The sequence below is a fragment of the Schistocerca serialis genome, chromosome 7 (assembly GCF_023864345.2).
Source record: "Schistocerca serialis cubense isolate TAMUIC-IGC-003099 chromosome 7, iqSchSeri2.2, whole genome shotgun sequence".
In the NCBI taxonomy this organism is placed as follows: Eukaryota; Metazoa; Arthropoda; class Insecta; order Orthoptera; family Acrididae; genus Schistocerca; species Schistocerca serialis.
In genome coordinates this window covers 559,885,971-559,905,806 of record NC_064644.1, presented here as the reverse complement: position 1 = coordinate 559,905,806, position 19,836 = coordinate 559,885,971, and the positions used below count along the sequence as shown (strand labels likewise).

The 19,836-nt window shown below is 38.4% G+C and overlaps 1 pseudogene; it reads left to right on the top strand.

Moving 5' to 3' along the window:
• The first annotated feature begins 14,282 nt into the window (after positions 1-14,282).
• On the top strand, positions 14,283-14,400 carry LOC126413680 (5S ribosomal RNA; annotated as a pseudogene).
• The last annotated feature ends 5,436 nt before the right edge of the window (positions 14,401-19,836 follow it).

The following is a 19,836-nucleotide window of genomic DNA, read 5'->3' as shown; positions in this document are numbered from 1 at the left end:
GCACGTTGTAACCTCCCCACAAAAAATATTAAGAATATTATTCACATTTAGTGTAACTGCCCAACAAATAAATTCCTTAACCTACTAATAATACAGTGTGACTAATCTCTCAATAAAAAATTGTCGCTCACTCATAAATTTTCAATAATGACTGTGAATTTAAATTGGTAAATTTTGGACGTCAGCAGTGCTGCGCCATGGCCCTGAAAGATCATTCTGAAAAAAATTAAAAATTCTTACCTCAATAAGGTCGCCGGATAACGCATATATATCTGCTCCTATAAGAAATTATTCTGGCACAGCCCTGTGCAATGCTGGCCGATAGATTTGTCATTTATAAAAGGAAACAACTGATTTTTCTTTTCAATAATCGGGATGACCAGGGACTGGAGAAGTTAGTAAATTCATTAAATTGAAATGAATGATCGTCAAAAGTTACTTTTTATGAGAAAGATTATTATTAAGAGATTTTGAAACGTCCCCTTTGAACAATTTATATATGGCTGTGCTTAACCTGACACACAATATTTTGTTAGCGCAACGCAATCTGACTTTCAAAATTCCCTACAAAAGAATGGCCCTGACTAACATTAAACTATACCTTTCACAAATCACTTACCTCACAAAAATCTTCGCTGCTCAAGCTACTGCAATGCAGCGAGCGCCACTACTGCCAGCTAAATAAAAGATTCAAACTATGGAAGGCACTAACTACTGATAGGGATAGTTAGCAAATGAAAGATATTAATAGAGAACAAACAATGTATTTACCTTGATATCATCATATATAAATATAGCAGTTCATGACAAATTTCAAAACTCCGCCATCTCTCTCCCCACATCCACCACTGCTGGCGGCTCACCTCCAACTGCGCAACGCTACGCGCTGTTCACATCCAGCAGCCGCTGCCCAACACTACAATGGCAGACAACAATGCAAACTAGCCACAGACTGCACACAGCACAGCCTGTGATTTTCATATTGAGCGCTACGTAACGTTGCCAATAAGAAAACATAAACAGCCTACTTACATAGAGAAAACATAAACAGCCTACTTACATAGAGAAAACATAAACAGCCTACTTACATAGCCCCCATGCACCCCACAAAAATTTTTACAAATTGGATTGGGCAGTGGCCAATACAGATTTGAAAAAAATTTTTCATAATTACAATAACAAAGAAATCAAATGCACACACTTATTGATACAATGTTGGTCAAAAGCTAAAAATTTCTCACAGTCCATAAAGACAGTCCACATTGTTCATCACAGTAAAAATGCAGAGTTTCTCTCAAAGTCTGAGCAGTAAAAGAAAATGCACACAGAAGTAGTGGATTTCCATGCAGTCTTGAAGAAGTAGTGTTGTCCTTCCAACGGAAAAACAGTGCTGACTCTTGACATGCAGACAGGTAATGGGCCACAACATAGCAAACCCACAGCAGAGTCATTCGAAGTTTTGAAGAATATTGGTACGTAGGTCATCACAGAGCAGACCCACTGGAGTCCTGGTAGAGATTGTGGTATTGGTGGGCCACCAGAGGTGCAGACCCACTGTGGTCCTTGTAGAGATAATGGTAATGGTGGGCCATCAAAGATGCAGACCCACTGTAGTCCTTGTAGAGATGGCCAGCAGCCATCTGTTGCGATTGTGCAGGTGCGCATTCACCATCGAAGAGTCTTGCGGAGAATACAGCAAGTCCATAAACCACCACTTGTGCACTCACAAAGTTTTTGGAATTGTCCTTAGAACCAGCAATGCTGTTATCCAGTCCCTTGCTGAATTATTAACACACGTGCAAACACTAACAGTCCCTACTTCTCACATATTGTCCATATACTATGACCAACAGAAACGTGTGCAGTGAAATGTAACTTACAAGTTAATAATAAGATGAACTGGTGACAATTACAATTTTATAAATTTACAACATGAAAATACAATTACAAAGGTACAAAATACATCATTAAAGAACATAATAATACAGATAACATTTGTAGTACAGGCTTTACAAAAGAATAGAAATAGACATATACATCAGTGTTACAGGAATTATGACATAAGTAAATACATAAAGATCACAAGAACTTTTGAAACATCACCTTCACATGTGAGCAACAAACCAGAATAAATAATGTCTAAGCATATTTACAAGGTAGATAACATATTATTAATGCAAATTATATTTGAGGATAACAGTATTCCTCATCATAGTGAATGTAGCTTAATATTAAAAGAAGAAAAAATTCTATGAAACTGCACAGAGACAGGAAGAAAACAAATACACAAGGGTACACAAACATATAGTGGGATAACACAAAAGGAAAGGACAGGGTTTGTTGTACTGCAGTATTTTGCAAACAAAACTTTCTTTACTTCCTGGAGATCTCCCTTCATTCATCATTATTCCCAAAAGTCCTATCTAAGCCTGCCTTCTGTATTTTGTTCACATCCTCTGTCAAAAATAGTTTTTCTCTCTGCTTTCTGTATTCTGTTCACATCCTCTGTCGATAATAGTTTTTCTCCACTGTACAGTATCCTTTTTATTTTGCCAGGCCATTTTCTGATAGCTTCTCAATGCATTTCTTATAATTCATCACAACTCGTTCTCTCATATAGCCTACCCCATCTTAAGCTAACTTAAATCTACTGAGCTCAGATGCTAAACTAAGGGACGAGGCAATGCAGCAGCACAAAACAATTAACACAAGCAGCAATGACAAAAAATACAGATTGGCAAAGCTAGCAGCAGCAAATGTAATAACTTATATCAAAACATGACATAGCTCAAGCAGAAAAAAATATTACACTAAAAATGGCCATGTCTAATACCTATGTCACATCTTAACACTAGAGTGATGCATCACAATTTATTCTACAAAAGAAATTACCAAGTACTTGAAAAGAAAATTATGAATGCAGTTCCTGTGAAGGTAAATGTCGCTTTGTGCTCCCTCATTTTTTGAAAAAAATTATTATATACTCGATCTGTAGACAGAAAATATTTATATTAGTACATCTATAAAATTTTATTTTAACCAATGCTGCAGTGCAGCTAGAAACTAGATATCAAATGAAATAAGCAACTATGTACAAAGCAAAGCGTAAGAACATCGTTCAATAGTCATGTGGCATTTCATAAGTAGTAAAAAAAATCTCTCATCTAGAAAGACAGTAGTCATAGTCAGGTGTGTAGACAAACTATTTCTTGTCATTTCATTAGGCATTTCAGTAAATATCAGAAAGTACGATATGTTTCCAAGTAATTAGCGTGTCGGATTTTGACTTTTTCTCCAGGCGTCTGACACAGCTGGGTGCCCACGACGCATTATGTGTCGGTGGTCCGTTAACTTTCTTATGGAAATATTTACGACAGCAGTTTCCGCTACAGTGACAGTCGCATATAAAAATATTTCACAGGTCAAGAATTTGCGTTACAAATCTGTAGAAACAAAATGCTATTGATATAACAGTGTCCAAAAAATTTTCGTCGGCATTGTGATACATTCACGCATATACACACATTTCATAACTCTTAAAGTACGATTCTTGGTTTCCAACATCCTGTTTCACAAGTCAAGAGTCCCTACCCACTATTCATTACTCCTTACCTTATTATACATATACATATCCATCGACACTCGTCAATATTTCGTCATTATAAATATGAAGCATAATCAAATAACTCATATAGCCTCAGCCTATTAATCATGAACATACCTCAGCAGCATAATACACATCGTCGTCGTAAAAATAACATCATAACACCTCAGTCAAATCTCAAAATCGTCGTAGCTTCCTCCAATAATTAAAAAAAGTTCTCTGCTCATGTCAAAAGTGTCATCTGCCTCAAACGTACTTTAAAAATCATGAATCCATACCAAATACATCATTCAAAGCTCTCATAGTATCACAATGGTTCTGAAAAAATATGAACAGTTTACAAAGTACAGACAAAATACAGTTTCATAAGTGTGAAGTTACCCAACTGTGTATTGCGTAAACATGTGTCACTGATGTAGTAAAAAAATGTTTATCTCTCAGTTAAATGATCAGATAGCTGTGTAATTTGTGAGTTAGAGAAATATGGTACCGATGTGTAAAGTTGTATAAGCAAATACCATATTAGCTAGGGTTCCTTGTGGTTGCCACACACATGGTACACAAAGTAAGCGTGTACCCCCATGAGGATTAATGTAATTATACCCTCAGGTGTTACAGATTACAGCAATGGAATGAAATGTATCATGGAAAAACTTCGTATCATTGTACTTCAAATATCTTAAAAAATAAATTTTTAAAGTACAAAATTAATCACTCAAATGCGTGTCCTGTAGCGCTAAATGTGCGTCTTGTTGCAACATAATCTCTGTGGAAGTGTCGTAGTTATCGTCCTCCGAAAGCTAAGTTCTGCAGAAGTCAATGTACTTACCTCATAATACACAAAAGTGAAATGCTTTGCGTATAAAAGTCTTAGTTATTACGCTTATTGCCGTGATGAAGAAAGTACTGTACTGTAACGTAATGTTGTGCCACGAAAAAGGCTGTCTCATTGTTGCTATACCACAAAAGTTACTACTAAAACATGTTTTTCTTTCCAGAAGAATTCAGAAAACTGTGCAGATATAAAACAGATACACCGCAAAAGCAACATTGTAAATTGTCACTCATTAGTAGCGTCGTGATAAAAATCGTGTAGCTGTCACATAAACTAACCTCTGTGTCATCTGGTATCTCTCAGAAAGCACTTTAAATTCAGAATGTATTTTCAAATAAACCAAAATGTTGCATTAAAATCTCATTAGCAGTACTGGTAAATGTTCTAAGTATGTGAGCCTTATAGTCGTTACGTAATCGTGCAACAAACAAGCAAGAATGTACACACACAATAACACTGTGACGTCTGTTCACTATAACAATGCATTCGTCATTTCTGTTTAAATAATTTCTCTTGGTTCTTGACTGGATATTTAACTTCAAACATTGTTACATGTTAACAGATTTTAAATCTGACAAAGCATACTAGAAATGTGAAGCGAAAAATTTTATGACAAAGACTAAGTTAAAAAGCAGATTATCTTTCAATAAACGGTTTTACATGTGGTGTAAACCTTTACTCTTCCTAGTACGCAGAGTTTCAACTTCAACGCAATTATCATGCGGTATTCGTCGGTAAAGAATACTGGAATTTTGCTCAAGGTTAGCGTCTATGTTATTTTTCCCTGAGCCAGCCGGCGCACGCGGGTGCCTGCGGTGCGAGTCATTGTCTGCTACCTCTTTGTTGGCGCGCGCCGTTATTGGGATTTGGAGACCTAACTTCTACAAATTCATCGTGACGAGAGTGCTCTGCTCTGTTTAAATCTCGCCAGTTCTGATGCAATTCAGGTCTGTCGTCACGATCATATCGTCTGTCGTCATGTCGGTAGATTTGATAGTATCTTTCTTGTCGGTCACGTGGTGGAGAATTTCTCCCTGAATCGTAACTGCGCGCTGGACCGTTGCGTCTGAAGTTATTCTGTCTCCCTTGATAATAATTATTTTGGTTCCCATATTGTCTGTTTCTCTGATTGTCTCTGTGATAGTCATTACTGCGGAGAGGTGATCTTTCCCTGTAATTATTACTACTCTGCCAACGGTTGTCATACGGGTGGTGTCTATTTTGGTCACGATTTGTGTGGTGAGAATAGCCTTGTCGCGTCCAGTTATCGTTTCTGTCGTCACGGAATTGTGACGGATGTGACCTGTAGTGATTGTTTTCCTGTTTTCGCATCCCGCGACTGTCTGTGTCAATTTCTAATTCTTGTAACAGTCCCTGAAAAGCTTCAATGTCGTCTTTGCAACGTCCTGCTAAAATAATATGTCGTAAATGTTTAGGCAGTTTGATTAAGCAAATGCGGATGAGTTCTGAGGGGCTGTATGGGTTTGACAGGTATTGATTCTTGTGCAACATGTCTTCAAAATATTTCACAAGACTGGAAAATTCAGATTGTTCGAAGTGTTTCATCATTATGGTGTTATGTTTTACACGGTCTTGTGTAGCTTGAGACCAATACGCTGAGAGGAAGGCATGATAAAAATCTCCTTCACTGTGACAATCGTGAATGACCGATCGCATTCTTACACCTGGTTCATTCTCTAAGTAGCCACACATAAATTCTAACCTGTGCTCCAATGACCAGTTTGGAGGGAAACAATGAGAGAATTGATGGAGCCACGCTTGTGGATGAATGTCGTTGACAGAATTCTTAAACGTTTTGAATTTACGTGTAGTAATGAACAGCTTATAGTCAAAATCATCATGTCGGCGAGTCGCATATCGGTCATTGTTAGGTCGTGTCGGCCGTTCCATATCAAAATTCGGTGCACATTGACAATTTCTTTCATAACTTCCGAAATGCCCTGTGTTAATATTTTGCGGCTTTTCCGTGTTTCTAAGTCCCTCTTCCCGTGTTGGAGCGCGAGTGTCCTCTGAAATACGTAATTCTTGTATTACCTGTGTCAGCTGATCTTGTACTTCCCGGATTTCTCTTTGGTGTTGTGTATTAATTTGATTCTGATATTGTTTGAATTTTCTGATTTGTTCATACTCTTCTGTGTCAGTGAAGGCTACGGGTCTTGTGGCATTCAGATCATCATCTACCTTTGTAGATAAGTTAGTGACCTGATCCGAAAGTTCGGCTACTTTCTCCGATAGTGTACTTATTTCTTCAGTGTGTTTTTCTGAACCAAGTTTCAGAATATCTACTGTGTCCTTAAAGTTTTCCTGAGTTTTTGCAAGTTGCGTAACCGAATCGGTAGATGCAACTGAGTCAATTTTAGCCCACAAGGTCTCATGATTTTCATGAACAATGGTTTGCAGTTCTTTTATGGCTGCTTCGTGATTCTGTAATGCATTTTCATGCCGCGAAAAAATAGGTTGAAAATGCTTACAAATTTGTGTTTTTACGTCATTACAGACTTTTTGACATTTCGATTCAATGTTATGTAACTCAGTAGTTAAATCTTCACGTGTTCGTTCAAGTGTGGTGTCTAACTTTTGAAGATTTTGTTCCACTGTGTCTAACTTTTTAAGATTTTGTCCCATTTGTCTCTGATTTTGTTCCATTTGTTGCATTAATTGCAATAATAATGTATTAGTGTCTGGAATCTGTTTCTCTACGCTTTTCGGCAGTGCATTTGCACCGGCAACATTCACATTTTGACAAGCAGAAAATGTGTCTTGACTTATTTGAGAAAACGGTGATGACCCAAAACCTGAATCTACAGTATTTGCGATATTGTGTTCTGTCATTCCCGATTCCTGAGGCGAGCTGTTGCCGACCAATCGATCGATAACGCTTCCCTGTTCACTACCTGTTTCACTGTCTACACCATTGTTTGCCGCCCGCTCCATTTCCCTATGCGCAATTACCAAATTACTTACAATTTTTTTTAAAACATTTACATGAGACTTGAGATAACAATACTATATATGCGCGAGGCTGCTTTTACCTTATACTACAACGCTGAGACTCCGCCATCGCTGCACACGACCGGCCCAGCCAACACGAGACACACGACAGCTCGCTAGCAACAACTTACTGCTACAGCTACACAGTTCCTACTGCAGTCAACACTGCTCTCTGGTCTGAGATTCTCTTATACCTTACATATCGCAGGCAGCGCGTGAACAATACATCGAAATTACATCTGCTCGGACCTCTTACATAACCCTCCACTGGGGGGGGGGGGGGGGGGGGGCAAAAATTTGGCAGCGATGGTGAGTCAATTGGACTTGCCATGAGCATCAAATTTTTCTAAAATCTATTTAGTTACTAAGTCTACAGTCACAGAGTATATACATTATTGATAAGTGCAGAACATATTAAGTAATGAAATAGAGTGCACATGCACTGAGTATAGAATATATCAAGAAATGACAAAATGTATATGCAATGAGTACAGAAGATATTAACAAATGACAAAGTGCACACGCACTGTATAAGTCTTTAGCATTTTTACATAACATATCATGAAGTGAAATAAAGTGCACACTCACTGAATACAAAATATATTAACAAATTACATAAAGTGCACACGCACTGTAGAAGTCTTTAGCATTTTTACAACATATCATGGAGTGAAATAAAGTGCACACGCACTGAGTACAAAATATATTAACCAAGTACATAAAGTGCACATGCACTGTAGAATTCTTTAGCATATTTAGAACGACTGATCATATAAACAATTGAAATGAAGTGCACACGCACTGTAAAAGTCTTTAGCATACTTAGGAACTAGGAAAGGAATGGGAAGGATTGCATCATGGTTGTAGCACAGTAGGTTGCACGTAGTTGTACCGAAAGTCCATATCTTTCTACAGAAGCACAACACCAAGTGAGACAATCTAAAGTTCTCTTCCCTGAAGTATTTATCAGTGTAGCCAGGACACTGAAATGTTGTATTAATATTGTATGTTATCATTTTGGTAGTACATTATGTACACCAAACAGTAGGACCATAATGACATCTCCATCATTCAAGGTGGTGGACAGCTTGATATGTCAACACCACATTCTTGTAGAATCCATACTCTCACATCAACGTAGAATTAGTGCAAAAACCAAATATAGTGCTCCATGATCATGAGGATGGACAGGACAAACGGATATTGCAGTAATTTCTGGTAATTAGGTCAGAAGGTGAAGGACGTTAAGTCTTATGCTAGTCGTCATTGAGAATTACACTAGTCTATCAACCGATCCGAACAATTACTGGCATTCATTGGCTATTTACAGAGCATTTAAGTAGTATGTATGGAGTATTACAGAACATTATTCATAAGTCATCTATATACAGTAATTATTGGCACTCATTGGCCAGTTACAAAGCATTTTTTATACATTATTCGGAAGTCATCATTCAAAACAAGAGTTAATTATTGGAATAGCATTAATGCAAAAGTCATCATATTACAGTAAACAGTGGCATTCATTGGCCAGTTACTAAACATGTAGCAAGTATTGAGTATTACAAAACACTATTCATAACTCATCTGATTGCAGTAATTATTGGCACTCATTGGCCAGTTACAAAGTATTCATATAGTTTTACAAAACATTATTCAGTATTAATCAGACATCATCATTTAAAACAAGAGTTACAGCATCAAGCTGTTAGTTTTTATATATGATATCATGCAAGAGACATAAGACATATTTAAAATGTAACACATTGTAACTATTACTCAAGGTCTGTGGTCCAATAATACATAGATATAATGGATTCAATACATCTGAGAAATTTGCATTATATTTAGGACTAGAAATATATCCTAAACTGGTAGCATTATTTGGTTGTATACTGGTATAGTTGGGACTGGTAATAATTTTTTTATTTTTTATTTTTTTTGTGTTAGCAATACATTGCGTTGGGATCGATAATTGCTGGGGCATGAAAATATATGCTTTTGACTTATTGCTGGAAATAAGGATTAATAATGTCATTCATCATGAGTCAGCTGTAGCAAGGTTATGAAACAAGTAGAGTATATGTGATCACTTTCATGAATGATACACACAAAAGGATAAAAAAAATGCAAGTACTAGAACAGGTTTAATGACTAACTGCTTATAGTACATTAATTTCATGAATAGCTTCTCCTGGAAAAAATACAAAATGGATTATTGAGCTGAAAGAAGAAAGGCATATTATGCTGAAAAGTAGTGAACTTCGAATTAACAGGTAATGAAACGTGTACTCAATATGTATGTACACTAGCTGTCTTTTCCCAAATATTCAGTCATTATACCATGCGACATAAGACATACTGTCAAAAGGAATTGCAACAAATACTTAAATAACTACATAGCATTTCTTAACTAATAGTAGATATATAAACTTCATCATTATTCTCATCTCAAGGAAAAACTTCATTATTCATATTATAATAACTACATCATTATCATCTGCAAAGAAAAACTTCATTATTCATATTACCATAACTTCATATAGCTATTCATCATCATTTATTGTCATCTGCAAAAAATAGACACTTCATTATTCATTTTTCCATTTACTTCATACGACTATTCATACTACAGTGTTTCTTATTTCTAGCATATTTCATCACTAAAACTAAGATGTGTAGTTCTGTCTGACAGCCTGCATCAATCGCCTCGTAATCTGAAAGAAAAATAATTAGTCAGGACTGCTATCATACGATGTGTATAGTATATTCTGGTTAATGCTTGTTAATTCTGATCCATTTACTCTTCATGACAAGACATTGCATTTTCTTTCGTTCATTCCGATGGTAAAATTTCCATTTCAGAGTAAACCACTGTGGTTTGTTTAATTTATTTCTTGTACACATTATTGCTTTCTGAAAATGATGAATAAGGATTAATATCTTGCATTTAAATCATATAACGATTAGATAAAAACTTGTTTCTAGTGATACAACTAAGCATACAGCATAGCATGACAGAAAACATATTATGTGAAAAACACAGACAGTTTTCAAGTGCAAAAAATGTATACACAGTATCATATTGCAGTAGCAAAAAATGTAGAATAGTCAAGATATTGAGATATCACAAGAAAAAATGTCAAAGTCAACTGGAGTTTGTTATATCTTAAAGATTACATAGTGCATAAAGACAAAAATTCTACTTTCGATAGGAAAACAATCATACATACACAAAAAATGGAAAATTTGCACGGTCTGATGTCTAACGACAAGAAAAGCGACCTGCTAACCTTACCTTGCCGAGCACTTGCCAAGAAAAAAAAATACGATCATTATCAGTAAGTAGTCACATAAATATAATTGCATAAGTGGTCATATATATATCAGGAAATAGCATTACACTGTGATAAATCATAAAGTATGTTCATTCAATAAAGGGTTTAGTATTGGAGACATGGTGATTGCCCTTGCTTTTTCTGGTTCTCAAAGTTTCGACGTGCACTACATTAGGGTGAGGAATGCTTCGTATTCTATATGGATCTGCGTATAGAAGCTCAAATGTACTGCATCTACTCTTTCCTCTGTTGGATAAATAATGCGTGCGTACTAATATCTTCTGTCCAATGTGAAAGTCACGGCGTGTACAAACCTGTTTCTGCTGTCGTCTCCGGCGCTCTGCGGCACGTTTGATGTTGTTGAGTGCAATGTCAATTATTTCATGGTGGCGTAGTCGACGAGATGAAGGAAAGGATACTAATTCTTTAATTTTATTAGGTGGTTCAACATTTTTCAATACAACAGTCGGAGATAGCATAGTAGATTCATTTGGCATGGAGTTAATTACATCCTAGAATGAGGGTATGTGTGTGTCCCAATCAATATGTTTTTTATGGCAGTATATTATACATAATTTACCAATTTCTTTCATTAGACGTTCACAAGGCTTCGAAGAAGCGTGATACTTGGATATATAGATCGGAGAAATGTTTCTTGTTCGTAACATGCGTGTCCATATAGCAGATCGAAATTGTGGTCCATTGTCGGAAATTACTTTCAATACATGTCCTACAGGGAATAAAAAATGTTTTACAAATGCATTCGAAATAGTTTTAGCAGTAGCTTTGCGTAACGGAGTGAAGGTAACAAATTTCGAAGTGAGTTCAACAGCGACAAAGATGTAGCAAAAACCTCTATTAGATCTGGGAATCGGACCAAAAATGTCTACAGCGGCCATGTGTCTCAATTTAACGGGTACAATGGGATTTAACGGAGGAATATACGAAGTCGTGTCTGATTTAGCTTTCTGGCAGATTTTACATGACGCTAAAACTCGTCGAATACGTTTCTCCATGTTCGCAAAATAACAGTTCTGTCTCAGTATAAGAAAACATTTTCTCGCTCCCTAATGTGCGTAACTTAAATGAGTATACCAAATTAATTTGTTAACAAGCTCGTCAGGAATACATAATAACCAGTTGTTGCTGTCAGGGTGAGAGCGGCGAAACAGAATATTATTGCATACAGTATAATGGTTTCCAATGGTAACTTTATTCTTATCTTTTGCTCTGCTCCTGTGCTAAGTCTCGTAATGATGACGAAATGAAATTTTCAAATGCAACTTGTTGAATGTACAAGACGCTAAAATTTGCTTGGCAGAAGTTGGTTGCGATGTCTTGCTGATTGTTGCTGAGAGAACGGGATAGTGCGTCTGCTACAACATTTTGTGTACCGGGAATGTGAACAATTGTAAAATTAAATTCCTGTAAATAAAGTTTCCATCTGCTTAATCTGTCGTGTGTAAATTTAGCGGAAATTAAAAATTGAACAGCTCTATGATCTGTGTAAACGGTAGTATGTCTTCCATAAAGAAAATGCCTAAATCTCGTAAATGCCCATACAACACATAATGTTTCAAGTTCTGTAACAGAATAATTGCGTTCAGCAGGTGACAGAATGCGACTCGCAAAGGCGATGTTTTTAATTACTGTAGTACCGTCTTCTTCAATTTCCTGAAAAATGTGTACGCCTAAAGCGGTGTTAGAACTGTCGGTGGCAATGGAAAAATTTCTAGTTAGATCTGGGTGTGATAAAAGTAATGCATTCAACAAAGCTTGTTTCAGATTGACAAATTCAGACTGTGCTTGGCTATCCCAGGACCAAATAGCGTTTTTACTCGTCAATTGGCATCATCTAGGGGTGTCTAAAGCAGAGTAATGAATAAATTCACGGAAAAAGTTAATTAAACCCAAAAAGCTGCGTAGTTGTTTCTTCGTCGTAGGAACAGTAACGTCACGTAAAGCTTGAAGTTTTTCCGGGTCAGGCGCAATGCCTTCTGCTGAAATTACATATCCAAGAAATGTTATAGAAGTTTTGCCAAAGTGCGATTTGTTAAGATTAACTGTGAGTCCTTGTGCACGAAAAGTTAGCAACAGTTGTTCCAGAATCAGATTATGTTCAGACCAGTTAGCTTCTGCAATAAGAATGTCGTCTACATACGTTGTGATTCTGTCTTTAAGTTCTGTCGGAAGTATACTATTCAAACCGCGAATTAATGCTGCTGAAGAAATAGTTAAACCGAACGGTAATTTGCAAAATCGATAACAATCACCAAAACAGAGGAAAGCTGCAGTTCGGATGGAGCTGAATTTGCCAAAATCCCCATTTCAAATCTAACGTGGAATAAATAGCAGTACCATGAAATTTCTCTAGAAGTTCTTCTAGTGTCTGTGGGCGATCTGTTTCATTAATAATAATGTCATTGATGTGACGCGAATCAAGTACGAGGCGAAGTGAACCATCCTTTTTCTTAACAATATGGAGCGGGTTTATGTACGGACTAACTGCCGGTTCAATAATTCCTTGGTCAAGCATAGCTTGCAATTCTTTCTTAACTTGTTCTCTATGAATATATGGAAAGGGATAATGTTTGGCCTTAAACGTGTCGTGCTGTTTAACTTGAAATTCATACATAAAACCGGACATAGTACCAGGGATGTTGTCAAAAACTGGAGCTTGCTGTAAAAGAATATACGGCGCATTGCGATATGAGTTAAAAAGATGTGTTTTCTGTACGTACTGATTTCCTTGTTGCGGTGCGTTACTATTTGGTGGAGCCGACGCTATACGTGTAGGCGGCGAAACATTAATGCTTGGTTGACCTTGCAGACTGCATTGTTGATTAGGTATGCTAACCGATAGATTTGTCATTTATAAAAGGGAACAACTGATTTTTCTTTTCAATAATCGGGATGACCAAGGATTGGAGAAGTTAGTAAATTCTTTAAATTGAAATGAATGATCGTCAAAAGTTACTTTTTATGAGAAAGATTATTATTAAGAGATTTTTTTAAAACATTTACATGAGGCTTGAGATAACAATACTACATATGCGCGAGGCTGCTTTTACCTTATACTACAACGCTGAGACTCCGCCATCGCTGCACACGACCGGCCCAGCCAACACGATACACACGACAGCTCGCTAGCAACAACTTACTGCTACAGCTACACATGCTCTCTGGTCTGAGATTCTCTAATACCTTACATATCGCAGGCAGCGCGTGAACAATACATCGAAATTACATCTGCTCGGACCTCTTACAACGTTACTGTAGTAATGAATACGTATGTGACAGGTGCAGATTCCATTAGGCTTCCTCAGCATAGTACAAAATTTAGAATTAAAGAAGCAGTCAGCTGAGGAAACTGGATAATGTTACAGCCAAACGAAAATACAATCATCCGGCCATAAATATGGGTTCTTTGATTGCTCTGTGTAATGACTCATCAGGACTACATCATATTATTAGTTCACTTTACTATGTGAACGGCAACGGCCTTGCCGCAGTGGACACACCGATTCCCGTCAGATCACCGAATTTAAGCGCTGTCGGGCGTGGCTGGCACTTGAATGGGTAACCATCAAGGCCGCCACGTGCTGTTGCCATTTTTCGGGGTGCACTCAGCCTCGTGATGCCAACTGAGGAGCTACTCGACCGAATAGTAGTGGCTCCGGTCAAAGAAAACCGTCATAACGACTGGGAGAGCGGTGTGCTGACCACACACCCCTCCTATCCGCATCCTCACTTGAGGATGACACGGCGGTCGGATGGGCCAGATGGGCCACTTGTCACCTGAAGACGGAGTGCCTTTATTATGTGAACGATAAAAAGATTTACTTGAATTGATACAATCCTTTGCCACAGTAGAGCATAGAATATTTGCAACTGTCATTGATTATTAAAGACTCACTTGATGCCTACATTAACTAACTCTTCTCTTGAAGTACTCTGTTCAACATTTGCAACACAAAAAAAATGCGTTTCCGTCTGTGACTTGAATAGCTGTTAAGTCCTATTCAATGATGTTGATTGCTTCAATTGAGGTCACGAGCTGGGCAAAGCCCTTCCAAGCTCAGCTCCATATTGACCTCCTTGTGAGCATGCTGTGGTGTTGAGAGAAAGGCGCGTGGTATTGATGTGCGTTGCTGATTCTAATGTGGCACCACGGTGACGATACCACAGGTAACACAACAACAGCTGTTCTCAGCAGCTGCTGTGCTGGAACTCTCTGATTCTCAAACACCGAATGACGAGAAGGAACTGATCTCTAAGGAACACACAGAAATGATCTCGAATTTGATATTAACATTGTACTGTTTGCATGTTGTTGTTGTTGTTGTTGTTGTTGTTGTTGTGGTCTTTAGTCCTGAGACTGGTTTGATGCCACTCTCCATGCTACTCTATCCTTTGAAAGCTTCTTCATCTCCCAGTACCTACTGCAGCCTACATCCTTCTGAATCTGCTTAGTGTATTCATCTCTTTGTCTCCCTCTACGATTTATACCCCCCACGCTGCTCTCCAATTCTAAATTGGTGATCCCTTGATGCCTCATAACATGTCCTACCAACTGATCCCTTCTTCTAGTCAAGTAGTGCCACAAACTTCTCTTCTCCCCAATCCTATTCAATACCTCCTCATTAATTATATGATCTACCCATCTAATCTTCAGCATTCTTCTGTAGCACCACATTTCGAAAGCTTCTATTCTCTTCTTGTCCAAACTAGTTATCGTTCATGTTTTACTTCCATACATGGCTACACTTCATACAAATACTTTCAGAAACGACTTCCTGACACTTAAATCTATACTCGATTTTAACTAATTTCTCTTCTTCAGAAACGCTTTCCTTGCCATTGCGAGTCTACATTTTATATCATCTCTGCTTCGACCATCATCAGTTATTTTGCTCCCCAAATAGCAAAACTCCTTTACTACTTTAAGTGTCTCGTTTCCTAATCTAATTCCCTCAGCATCACCCTACTGAATTCCACTTCATTCCATTATCCTCGTTTTCCTTTTGTTGATGTTCATCTTATATCCTCCTTTCAAGATACTGTCCATTGCGTTCAACTGCTCTTCCAAGTCCTTTGCTGTCTCTGACAGAATTACAATGTCATCGGCGAACCTCAAAGTTTTTATTTCTTCTCCATGGATTTTAATACCTACTCCGAATTTTTCGTTTGTTTCCTTTACTGCTTGCTCAATATACAGATCGAATAATATCGGGGAGAGGCTACAACCCTGTCTCACTCCCTTCCCAACCACTGCTTATCTTTCATGCCCCTCGACTCTTATAACTGCCATCTGGTTTCTGTACAAGTTGTAAATAGCCTTTCGCTCCCTGTATTTTCCCCCTGCCACCTTTAGAATTTGAAAGAGAGTATTCCAGTCAACATTGTCAAAATCTTTCTCTAAGTCTACAAATGCTAGAAACGTAGGTTTGCCTTTCCTTAATTTAGCTTCTAAGATAAGTCGTAGGGTCAGTATTGCCTCACGTGTTCCAACATTTCTACGGAATCCTACTGATCATCCCCGAGGTCGGTTTCTACTAGTTTTTCCATTCGTCTGCAAAGAATTCGTGTTAGTATTTTGCAGCTGTGGCTTATTAAACTGATTGTTCGGTAATTTTCACATCTGTCAACACCTGCTTTCTTTGGGATTGGAATTATTACATTCTTCTTGAAGTCTGAGGGAATTTTGCCTGTCTCATACATGTTGCTCACCAGATGGTAGAGTTCTGTCAGGACTGGCTCTCCTAAGGCCGTCAGTAGTTCTAATGGAATGTTGTCTACTCCCGGGGCCTTGTTTCGACTCTGGTCGTTCAATGCTCTGTCAAACTCTTCACGCAGTATCGTATCTCCCATTTCATCTACATCCTTTTTCATTTCCATAATATTGTCCTCAAGTACATCGCCCTTGTATAGACCCTCTATATACTCCTTCCACCTTTCTGCTTTCCCTTCTTTGCTTAGAACTGGGTTTCCATCTGAGCTCTTGATATTTATATAAGTGGTCCTCTTTTCTCCAAAGGTCTCTTTAATTTTCCTGTAGGCAATATCTATCCTACCACTAGTGAGATAAGCCTCTACATCCTTACATTTGTCCTCTAGCCATCCCTGCTTAGCCATTTTGCACTTCCTGTCGATCTCATTTTTGAGAAGTTTGTATTCCTTTTTACCTGCTTCATTTACTGAATTTTTATATTTTCTCCTTTCATCAATTAAAATCAGTATCTCTTCTGTTACCCAAGGATTTCTACTAGCCCTCGTCTTTTTACCTACTTGATCCTCCGCTGCCTTCACTATTTCATCCCTCAAAACTACCCATTTTTCTTCTACTGTATTTCTTTCCCCCATTCCTGTCAATTTGTCCCTTGCGCTTTCCCTGAAACACTCTACAACCTCTGGTTCTTTCAGTTTATCCAGGTCCCATCTCCTTAAATTCCCACCTTTTTGCAGTTTCTTCAGTTTTAATCTACAGTTCATAACCGATAGATTGTGGTCAGAGTCCACATCTGCCGCTGGAAATGTCTTACAGTTTAAAACCTGGTTCATAAATCTCTGTCTTACCAATATATAATCTATCTGAAACCTTTTAGTATCTCCAGGGGTCTTCCATGTATACGACCTTCTTTCATGATTCTTGAACCAAGTGTTAGCTATGATTAAGTTATGCTCTGTACAAAATTCTACCAGGTGGCTTCCTCTTTCATTTCTTAGCCCTAATCCATATTCACCTACTACCTTTCCTTCTCTTCCTTTTCCTACTGTTGAATTCCAGTCACCCCTGACTATTAAATTTTCGTCTCCCTTCACTACCTGAATAATTTTTTGGATCTCATAATACATTTCATCAATTTTTTCATCATCTGCAGATCTAGTTGGCATATAAACTTGTACTACTGTAGTAGGCGTGCGCTTCGTGTCTATCTTGGCCACAATAATGCGTTCACTATGCTGTTGGTGGTAGCTTACCCACACTCCTATTTTTTATGCATTATTAAACCTGCTCTTGCATTACCCCTATTTGATTTTGTATTTGTAATCCTATATTCGCCTGACCAAAAGTCTTGTTCCTCCTGCCACCGAACTTCACTAATTCCTACTATATCTAACTTTAACCTATCCATTTCCCTTTTTAAATTTTCTATCCTACCTGCCCGATTAAGGGATCTGACATTCCACGCTCCGATCCGTAGAACGCCAGTTTCCTTTCTCCTTATAACGACGTCCTCTTGAGCAGTCCCCGCCCGGAGATCCGAATGGGGGACTATTTTACCTCCTGAATATTTTACCCAAGATGACGCCATCATCATTAAACCATACTGTAAAGCTGCATGCCCTCGGTAAAAATTACGGCTGTAGTTTCCCCTTGCTTTCAGCCGCTCGCAGTACCAGTACAGCAAGGCCGTTTCAGTTAGTGTTACAAGGCCAGATCAGTCAATCATCCAGACTGTTGCCCCTGCAACTACTGAAGAGGCTGCAGCTCCTGTTCAGGAACCACACGTTTGTCTGGCCTCCCAACAGATACCCCTCCTGTGTGGTTGCACCTACGGTACGGCCATCTGTATCCCTGAGGCACGCAAGCCTCCCCACCAACGGCAAGGTCCATGGTTCACGGGGGAACTGTTTGCATATAGCGCTAAAGACATGAAGAACAAATAAGAAATTAATGTAGTGCTTTAAAAATTCGCCTGTATATCCAGTACAATAAAACTAAGGTAGTGTAGGAGAGAGCATTGATCTAAGGGGAAACAAGACCCTGGAGTCAGTGCTGGTTTAATGCTCAAGCTGCACAAGCCACTGCTTGGGGCGCCAGAGCAGTCACAACTGTAAGATTTCTGTACAGGAAGTATCACACTTAGTATCACCGCTTGGTAGGCCAGTAGCGCCAAGGTGCAAGATTTGTATAGAGTTCGTGTCACAGTTTGTAGCAAAACTGACACGAGTGAAAGGATGCGCGGCAAAAGAAGGGAGAGAAGGGTAGGGTGGGGCGCCAAATGATAAGCCGCTTGTGTGGCAAAATGTTTTCGGTCTTGCCATGCCTGGAGCAGACGAAATTCTCTCGGAATTAGTGAGAGCGCTGGGAGAGCCAGCCAAGACAAACCTACACGACCTCGTGCCTAACATATACGACACAGGCGAAATTCCTTCAGGTTAAAAAAGAATATACCAATTCCAGTTTCAGAGAAGGAAGGTTTTGACAGGTTTGGGTATTACGGAACTTTCAGCTTAATAATGCATGGCTGCTAAACACTGACAAGTATTATGTATAGAAGAATGAAAAAACTGGTAGAAGCTTAACTCAAGGACGTTCACTTTCAGTTCCAGAGAAATGTATGTACATGCTTGGCAGCACTGACCCTACGAACTATCTTAGAACACAGAAAAAGGCAGTCCTACATATATAGTACTTGTACATTTAAAGAAAACTTTTGACAATGTTGACTCGAATACACTCTTTGGAACTCTGAAAATAGCAGGTATTACATGGAGGGAGCGAAAGGTTAGTTACAGTTTTTACAGAAACAGGGCTGGTATGATAAGAGTCAAAAGGGAAGCAGTGTTGAGAAGGGAGCGAAACAGGGTTGTAACCTATCTCTGATATTATTGGTTCAAATGGCTCTGAGCACTATGGGACTTAACATCTATGGTCACCAGTCCCCTAGAACTTAGAACTACTTAAACCTAACTAACCTAAGGACATCACACAACACCCAGTCATCACGAGGCAGAGAAAATCCCTGACCCCGCCGGGAATCGAATCTGGAAACCTGGGCACGGGAAGCGAGAACGCTACCGCACGACCACGAGCTGCGGACTCTGATGTTATTCATTGTGAACATTGCGTAATTAGTAAACGAAATTCAGTCCGAAATTTGGAAAGGAAATCGAAGTTTCGGGAGAAAAAATGGAATCTATGTTTGCCAATGACACTAAATTTGTCAGAGGCAGCAAAGGGTTTGGAACAGCAGCAAAACGAATGGAATACTTTCTTAAAAGGAGTTTATAAGATGAACGTCAACAAAAGTAAAAGAAGG